Source organism: Mastomys coucha, unplaced genomic scaffold (assembly GCF_008632895.1).
Source record: "Mastomys coucha isolate ucsf_1 unplaced genomic scaffold, UCSF_Mcou_1 pScaffold4, whole genome shotgun sequence".
In the NCBI taxonomy this organism is placed as follows: domain Eukaryota; kingdom Metazoa; phylum Chordata; class Mammalia; order Rodentia; family Muridae; genus Mastomys; species Mastomys coucha.
This window is the reverse complement of record NW_022196910.1, coordinates 35,558,798-35,568,223: the sequence shown is the minus strand read 5'-3', so window position 1 is coordinate 35,568,223 and position 9,426 is coordinate 35,558,798.

The following is a 9,426-nucleotide window of genomic DNA, read 5'->3' as shown; positions in this document are numbered from 1 at the left end:
TGGCTAATGACACAGCCCTGGAATACATTTGCCCCACAGTCCAGGCAGAGAGACCTCTCAAGCGGTTAGCAGACCCAGATTCTACCTGGAGGATCTGTGGGGAAATGTAAGGTAAAAGGGGGTGGGGTGCTGGGAAAAGTGCAAGTAAATTAGCTAGGGGCTTTTTCCCTTTAAGGGTTATTTTCCTTTATTCCAGATTCTCTTCAGTGTCTCCAGTAGTTAGTTATAGTTCACCAGTGGTGTTAGAGACTGCTACGCTTTATAACCAAATTCTGACTTCAGTTGAAGTTTCGTTTGTTTGCTTTTGGTTTCGTTTTGGTTTTGAGACAGGGTTTCTCTGTGTAGCCCTGGCTGTCCTGAAACTCATTTTGTAGATCAGACTGGCCTGGAACTCACAGAGATCACTTGGCTTGCTTCTGTCTTCAGAGTGCTGGGATTAAAGGCTTGAACCCCGTCACCCTTTTGGCTTCGGTTGAGTTTCTAAAGAGAGACTCTTCCCTAGCAGAGCAGAAACACAAGCCCAAATGGCCGTGTATTTAATGCAGAAGCCTCCTCATAATCATGTTTCATTTCTGGAGAAAGAAACATTGTACTGTCTTCACCTTCTCTATTGACATGACGCACACAACGGTGTTATAGAGACATCTTGATTTCATTCTTCACATTGAAGATGAAACTGTAAGGCACCGTGTCAGGTCACACAGCTGAAATGGATTTGGATTCAAGCTGGTCTGAATAGGAAGTTGGCACCCAAGGGGAGTGTTTTAAACTAGGACCACCCCTTCACTGAGTAGTGTCTTAGGAGAGATGCAGAGACCTGGCTCTCAGACCTCGGGCAGGGCATGTCTTTATCTCAGCCTTCCTATCTAACTAATACAGATCCTAGCTGAGCTTTTTCAATGCTTGCCTCAAAAGCTAGAACCTAAAGAATTGTCCTTCAGTGTGTGTGTGTGTGTAAGAGAGAGAGAGAACAGAGAGACACAGAGACAGAGAGAGACAGAGCCAGAGAGAGGGAGGGGGGGGGAGTCAGGAGAGACAGAGAGAGGATAACCTCAGGTGTTATTCATCAGACACAGGAGTCCAATTCCCTTGCATCCACCTGTCAGCTCCAGGTGACTAGCACACCGATGCAAGGAATGGAGGGGCTTTCATACTTAAAGAAACACTGCTTCCCACCGTAACAAATGTAGCCAGTTTCTGAAAAAGGCAATGGATAAAATGGATAAAAGCAAGTTTCCATGCTTAGCAATATTTTTTAAAGGTATTTTTATAATATTTATAAAATTAAGTATTTTTATAATATTTATGAGTATTGTTAAATCTTTAACTTTCTTTTTAAACAGGCTCTCCTACACACTAATCTGTTTTCTTTCTTTTCTTTTTTTGTTTTGTTTTGTTTTGAAGGCAAGGTCTTTATATATAACCCTGGCTGTCCTGGAACTCACTATGTACACCAGGCTGGCCTCAAACTCACAGAGCTCCACAAGCCTCTGACATCAGAGTGCTGGGATTAAAGGCATTTTTTAAAACAGGATTTGGTTTTATTATCACATGCCTTTTGAAGGGGAACACCCTCCCCTTCCCCTTCCCCCTTAGCTTTCATTCCTTATCTTCTAAGAGAGTCATGTCTTTAGTTTTTAAGATGTTATAACTGAATCCCTTTAAAACCAGGAAGAGAACTTTCGTAAGTCTCCCAAGGAGAGGAAATAGTTAAGAGTTTCGGTTGTTTTCAAAAGATTCTATGGTTGTAAGTAAATCCTTCGAACCTCATCTAAAGTTTTCAAATATGTTCTCCCTCCAACGCCCACCCCCCCCCAAAAAAAAACCCCTTTGACAACATAATAGAGTGTCTGCCCACAGTGCTCCATTACAAAAAGAAGGAGTACAGGGATGGTTTCAACCATGGTCAGAGCCTTTTGGAAGTGACCAGATACAAAAAGGCTCCTCAAGTACTGTCCTTGGTTCCTCACTTCAGTTGCAAAGCTCAAACAGAAAGAAGCAGCCCAAGAACCACTCCTCCTTTACCATAGCGGCTGTGGGAATTTTGTGAACTATATGAACACAGATATTTGGAAGCTCATTACAAACTTAAGAACATCCTGAAACAATCCCTGCTCTTGAGACGATCAGAATGTACTAGAAACTGTGGGACTCTGACCCCTACTGAGGCCTTAAAAGCAACAGCCATTAAAAGCAAGACATCTGGGCAAAAGTAAAAAGTCACATCACAAACTAAACTAGTTGGAAACATGATTTTGTTTTCCAAATCCCTGCTCACTCATAGTTTCTCAGGATCGGAGGGCATCCATGACATTTCCCCACACTAAGACCATCAGCACAATTCTTACAGAACAAGTATTAATGTAGGCTCAATAATGAGTTCAGTGCTCCCCGTTTGGAAAGGACCGAAGGATTTATTTTGAGGAACAAGGGCTCCTTATCCCCAGGTTAGGACTCTTTCGCCAGGTCAGTAAATTATAAAATGGTATGAGCTAGGATTTTTTGTTTTGTTTTGTTTTGTTTACACCTAAGTACCTGAACTGAGTGACAATGAATATCTGTGAACCAACTTCAGACAAAAAAATGCAAGAATTGTAGGCTAGAGCTGGTTTTTATATCTGGGGAAGAAAACTGGACTCTTCCTTCTTTTTTGATGGAGAGATCATTAGTAGTAGTGACGGACTAGCCAGTTTTCATGTGCCCCTCCCCAAGTAAAAGGTACCAGCAACTAGGCTTTATTCCAGTCATCAAAGAGACCCTTGGTTTGCTAATCACTACGGCCTCACAACTAGCAGTGAAAACTTGTCACACACTGAAATGAGACTTTAGCATGAAGGGTTGAATCTCTAGTAGCGTCTATGAGTTCCAGTCAAGTTTTAATGAGGAATGGGGCGAACACAATCTGGGCATCTTGTCTGCAGGCGCATGTGTGTCTGTGGAGGGGGGCGGGGGGGGGCGATGGGGTGTGTGTGTGCGCGCGCACGTGCGTGCATGCCCTGCTAGTCATACGTAGTTCTGAGAGTGACATCAAGTGTCTTCTTCAATCCTTTTCTACATATTTTCGAGTCAGTTCTCACTGAATTTGGAGTTCAATGGTTGAGCTAGGCAGACCACCGTCAAGGCCTCCTTCTGCCTCCCCAGGTATGCATCCGTATGCTGGGCTGGCTTGCCCCTCCCCACCCCCCTGACCACCACCATCACTAGGCAGGGTTCTCTCTGTAGCTCTGGCTGTCCTGGAACGCACTCTAGCTCATGTGCGCCCCAAACTCATAGAGATACGGACTGCCTCTTCCTCCTGAGTCCTGGGATTAAAGACATGCTGGGCTTTGTTTGTGGGCTCTGGGATTCAAATTCAGATTTCTATGCTTTCACAGATCCACTTTTTCTTTAAACAATAGTTTATTCTTTATATGCCTTGATGTCTTTTCATATGTAACTTACATAGTTATGTGGCTATGTCCTAACTTGCACACGACTTCATAAAGTGCTTTTAACTGTACACAACAAACAAAAGAACCTTGACATTCATGGCCACTCTATTGCTGTTTGCAATATACTGGGATAGATACACATTTTCAAAGAAAAAAATCAAACTAAGTCTAAGAATGAGAAAATAAAGCAAAACTGCCCAAAACAAACAAAAAATATTTACCTAAATTTTAAAAATTTATAGTCAAAGTACAAGTTAGAAAATGTTTCGTACCTTGTAGATTTCACAGCAAAGAACAATATTAACACCACGTGGTGTTTACACATGACCCCTGAGACGGCCAGCAAGGCTTTTATTCTCTACAAAAGGAATAGTACTAGATGCGTCATCCTGAAATGGAAATGTAAGGGATGAAATTGGTCCAGCCCATGCCAGAGAACACGGGCTAGAACTGGAAGAGTAATGGAGTCCAACTGAAAGCTGCCACTGGCTCAGCATCAGACAATTTAGACATAAAAAACGACTGCAGCTGGTTAAAGCATAAAACCTTCTAAAACACTCATGACTTAACCTTTGATGGTTGCCCAGACTCCAGTCCGTGATTATAAAATTGATAAATCATGGGGCTGGAGAGATGGCTCTGCCTTTAAGAGCATTGACTGCTTTTTCCAAAGGACTAGGGTTTGTTTCCCAGCACCCTCATAGAGGCTCACAACCATCGGTAAACTCAGGACAGGGATCAGATGCCCTCCTCTGGCATCCAAGAGTACCTGGCACACAAGAGGTGTGTGGGCATACATGCAGACAAAGGACCATATACATAAAATAAAAATAATTTTTTTTATATAAAAGATTTGATAAGATCTTATCTTGTATTTTGGGAAATCAACTAATATCACACACACACACACTGTTTTTTGTTGTTGTTGTTGTTTGTACAACAACATGGTGACAGCCTCACTATGTAGTCCAGGCTAGCCTCAAGACCAAGATCCCCCACACTCTTTCTTCAGTACAGTGATTATAGGCATGAGCCATGATGTTGGACTGAAAACTTCCTCTTTAAAAGAGTTCTAACTACTGTCAGAGTAGGAAATCAGATGCCAGCACTCAGAAGGCAGAGGAAGGGGGAATCACTGTGAGTTCTAAGTCAGGGAGAGCTATATAATGTGTCCCGCCCTCCAATCCCATCCCCTAAAAAAAAATGTAACTGCTGCCAGGCGGTGGTGGCACCCACCTTTAATCCCAGCATTTGGGAGGCAGAGGCAGGCAGATTTCTGAGTTCGAGGCCAGCCTGGTCTACAGAGTGAGTTCCAGGACAGCCAGGGCTACACAGAGAAACCCTGTCTCGAAAAAAACAGAAAAAAAAAAATGTAACTGCTAAAGTAAATGAAAAGACAGAATTGGAAAATAATCCCTTAATAATCACTTGTTTCCTGAAAACATTGGAGATCTAGGTTGGGCCTAAGGGTGAGTCCTGTAATCCAGGCTGCTGGGGTAGGCTGAGGAGGAACTGCTGTATAAAGGCTTGCCTGGGGTTTCCAGGCCTTTCAGGGCAACTTGCTTACATAGCCTAGCATATGTGAGGCCTCGGGTTCAGTTCCAAGAAAGGCAGGAAGGGAGGGAAGAAAGGGAAGGGAAGGGAGAGAGAACAGGAGTGGGAGGGGGGGAAGGAGGGAGGGAAGGAGGAGAATGAATTAATGAAGAATTCAAAACAAAGCAACTAAACTAGTAGCATTTGAATAAGCAGTCTTTATGTCATGGAAAGACAACCAGGCATTATGGCTTCTTATATCACTCGATGGGAATTGCATGGTGTCTACTCTGTCTAATAAAGACTACATCCATCAACTTACAGAAAATGGAGGATGACAGAGGGATATGTTAAAGAGTACCACAAAGATCCAAACAGTCAAATCCTAACTGTGGGGAATTCTAAGAAGCAATTTCTCCAATGACTTTTATTTAAAAAGTGGCTTTACATAAGATGTAGGGCCAATTGACAGGTTAAAAAAGACTTAGCTATGCCATATATGCCGTGGATCATTTTCAAAATAGACCCTTACCAGAATAATTCCCCTCAGTATGTAGAGGACATCGGAACACACAATATTCGATTGTGGAGTAGCCCACAATAGTGAGGTTGTCAGACACCAGCTTTGAGGTCTGTAACTGAGGGAAGGATCTCTGTCCTTGGAACAGGAATTCTGTATGGGACTCGGCTGAGAGCAGGTTTCTCACAGGCAACCAAAGAACAGAGCAGACCTCAATAGCAGGTCGCTGCACAAGACTGGGGCACCTCCCTCAACAGCAAACATCTTTAGTTGGAGGATTCTCCATCCACCTTAAGAACGCCTCTGCAGAATAACCCTTCCTAACATGGCCCCTCCCCCTTCACCAGTCAGCCTCCGTCAGCTTGCCACACCTTTTCTAGCTCCTCATTTTGTGAAAAAAGTTTTCTTCTAGTAAATCTGACGTGACTGTTTCTCCAAGAACCCCACCAGAATATGCACTAAATCACATACTCATTTTAGTGCCATGACAATATGATGGTTATTATTTAAGTGCTCACGATAGGAGAGCCATCAGAAACTCTTGGTAGTTCGATAAGACTTTAAAACACCACAGGAAAAGTGGTTAGACAGCAAAAAATAAGTTGTGTGAGATTCTGAGATTTCTTGTACTTTTGTGCACTCCGTGCCTAAAGGAAGAAGTGGCCGCTCTTGAAAACTGCTCGGGATGTGCACATAAAGGGAAATCTGAGAAACAGTCACAGCCAGGAGGAGCCTGAGACATAAAGAACTGAGTGTAATTTACAGCCTGGATGAGCTCTTGGAACGAGCTCGTACACATTCCAGGGAAACAATGAAGAAACGGGAGCTGAGTAATTTATTAAAGTTAATTCATTGTGAACCATGTGAACAGTAAATGTTAAGGTACAACATGGGAGAGACAAGACATTTAGGAATTCTCTGTACTGCCACCCTGATCAACATGGGTTCCAGGCTAGCCAGTGACTAAACATACTAAGACTCTGGAAATATTAAGTAAGTAAAATAAAAAAAATAAATAAAAATAAAAAATTTAAAAGCTTATTTAAAACTACCATGTTTGGGCTGGAGAGATGGCTCAGCAGTTAAGAGCACTGAGTGTTCTTCTGAAGGTCCTGAGTTCAATTCCCAGCAACCACATGGTGGCTCACAACCATCCGTAATGAGATCTGACGCCCTTTTCTGGAGTGTCTGAAGACAGCTACAGTGTACTTACATAAAATAAATAAATAAATTTAAAAACAAAACAAAACAAAACTACCATGCTTAAGAAACTGGGTATGTGTCAGCAAAAAGCCATTAGCTAGAAAGTGCCATTTGATTTTCTGAACTCCCACGAAAACTGGAAAACTTTAGACTCCCCGAGAACCCCCCAGTGTCTACAGGAAAGATGGGAAAGCAAACCAAAAGTCAGTGCCATGAAACACATATTTCTTTGTTCCAATCAAGTTTTAAAATCCAATACAAATACGTGATTGTTACTAAACCACCCTTCAGGGAATGCCGTTAAGAAAAACAGGATAACCAAGATTCTGTTGCCCTATTTCTTAGACTTGTGACTACAACTGAGTTCCAGAGATAGTAACACCCTGGGAATGGGGTGTGTTAAGCTGCCGCTGCCTGTGTGAGGACGGTCTACTGATACGGTCTTTATCAATGAAAGCAGCAAAGAAAAGACCAACATTCATATTGTACTCTTTAGACAATATGCCTACAACAAAGAGAGATAGGAAAATCTTTGCATTGATTAAAAAATAGTCCACGGATTTAAAGCTTCCACCCTCCGGGATTACCTGAAGGCTTCGTTAGACAGATCCCCTCTGAGTTTCTAACTCAGGTGTTAAGTGGGACCAATGACTTTTTGTATTCCTATTAGATTCCTAAGTGAAGTCGATGCTCTGTGTCCTGTGAGAAACACTGAGAGAAAACATGCCAAACAGTTTGTAGGGCAGTGATCACAGTCCCCCAGTCCACGAGTGTACAGATCACAAAGTCCTGTAGTCGAATGCAGGTGTCTGGGACCCAGCGAGCATGCTCCCAGGTTTTTGAAGAACCAAATAAGACAATTTCTAAAGCCCGGAACACACTGTGGGGGACACACATGTCTCCGGAGTCATCAGAAACCGAAGCATATTGATCTAGAAAGGGCCCCAAACAGAGGCATTCTGAGGCAGACTGTGAGCCACCAGCGTTTTTTAAGGTCTCTTTTATTCATTTCATAAAGGTGTCCGCTGACCTCACTGATTTCAATTTGTTGAGTCTGAATTCGAATGACATTACCATACTTTCTTTCACTATTGCTATTCACCGTCCTTGGACATCTGCTCACAGAACCCTCAGTGCCCCAGAGAAGGCTAAGCTTGCCAGTTCTCTCTAATAGCAGCTAATGAGTGTTTTCTTATGAGGGGCGGTTTTCTGATTCTTCTGTGTGGATTCCTTTACCTCTGACAGACAGCTCTGTTGACACATTTCCACTACAAAAACAGTAAAAGAAACCTGATCCCATCCTATTCATTTTTCTCAACAATTTCCTTCTCTAAAGTTAAAATGCCCACCGATGACAACTTCTACCTTTGGTTAACCACAGGATAGAGTTCAGATTTTAAAGGAAGACAAAACATAGCTTTGACTAGAAGCCTGTAACATAAATATGTGCTGTTTATGTCCTACAGTACGTCTGCTGTTTATGTCCTACAGTACGTCTAAGTAAGAAAAGCTACGGACTTTTGAGGTGCTACAGCAAGCAATAGCATATTTTAAAGTTATCATAATAACTTTTTTACAGCTATAAAATAAAAGCTCAATTTTCCCTTTTTCCTGGCTTATATTTTTTCAAGCTGCACCCCTAACATAAAGAGTGCCTTTCTCTTTGCTTAAAGGCATTATTAGCAACTGTGGGGCAGCTCGCTGGTAGAGTACTTACCTAGCATGTGTGAGGTACACACACACACACACACACACACACACACACACACACACACACACACGACTCAGAAATTTTCTGTAACCATCAAAGTATATTTAATCCAAGATTAAGAAAAAAAAAAGTTTTCTTTTGTTTTTAGCTTTCTTTTTAGCCTGCTAGCCATAAAAAGTAAAGGACTGTAAAGGACATTATAACCACTACCATGTATTTAACGTGAAGGTCTAACATTCAATATTTTTTTTCAGAGAGATGACTAAAGACAAAGTGTGAAGAAGCAGAGAAAGCAGAGGCAGGGGTCAGAGATCTGAGCAGATCTCAGCTGAGAGGCAGGGGTTAGAGGACTGAGCAGGTCTCAGCTGAGCAGCTGAGCATACATGTGTGTGTGCACACGTGCACATACACACTAACTCTTAAGCTAAAAAGCCTGGAGTTTTGGTAAAATCTAAGATAAAGGTTTCCATTTCCATTAAGATTATGAGAGCTTTGAATTTAGTGGAGGGCAGAGGGGTATATGGGAGAATTTGGGCGAAGGGAAGGGAAGGGATGTTGTAATTATAATCTCAAAAAAGAAAAAAAACGAGACTGATATCTTGCAAAACTTCCTTGGCCATGCTAATTAGAGGAACACCTTACACAATGACGAGACATTAGCAAAACACACTGATAAAGAAAGACGCCTGCGCACTTGCTAGAGATGTACTGTGGTGTTCCTGAGATTCAGTACAGACCTCTAGGAGGGAAGGCTGGCGAGCTGTGCAGGCAGGTGTACAAAGAATGAGGCCACCTTAGCTAAAAGGTTATGTAAACCATTCGCTGAAAAAACAAAGACAAGATTTTCACATTCCCAAACCCTATTATCTGTTTCAAGCTACTTGAGATCTGAAATTCTTTTTGAACATCATTAGATTAGGTTAGAAACAGTTCCAACTCTGAGTTAAGAAATCATTTCTGGGGAGCTGGAGAGATGGCTCAGCGGGTAAGAGCACTGACTGCTCTTCCGAAGGTCCTGAGTTCAAATC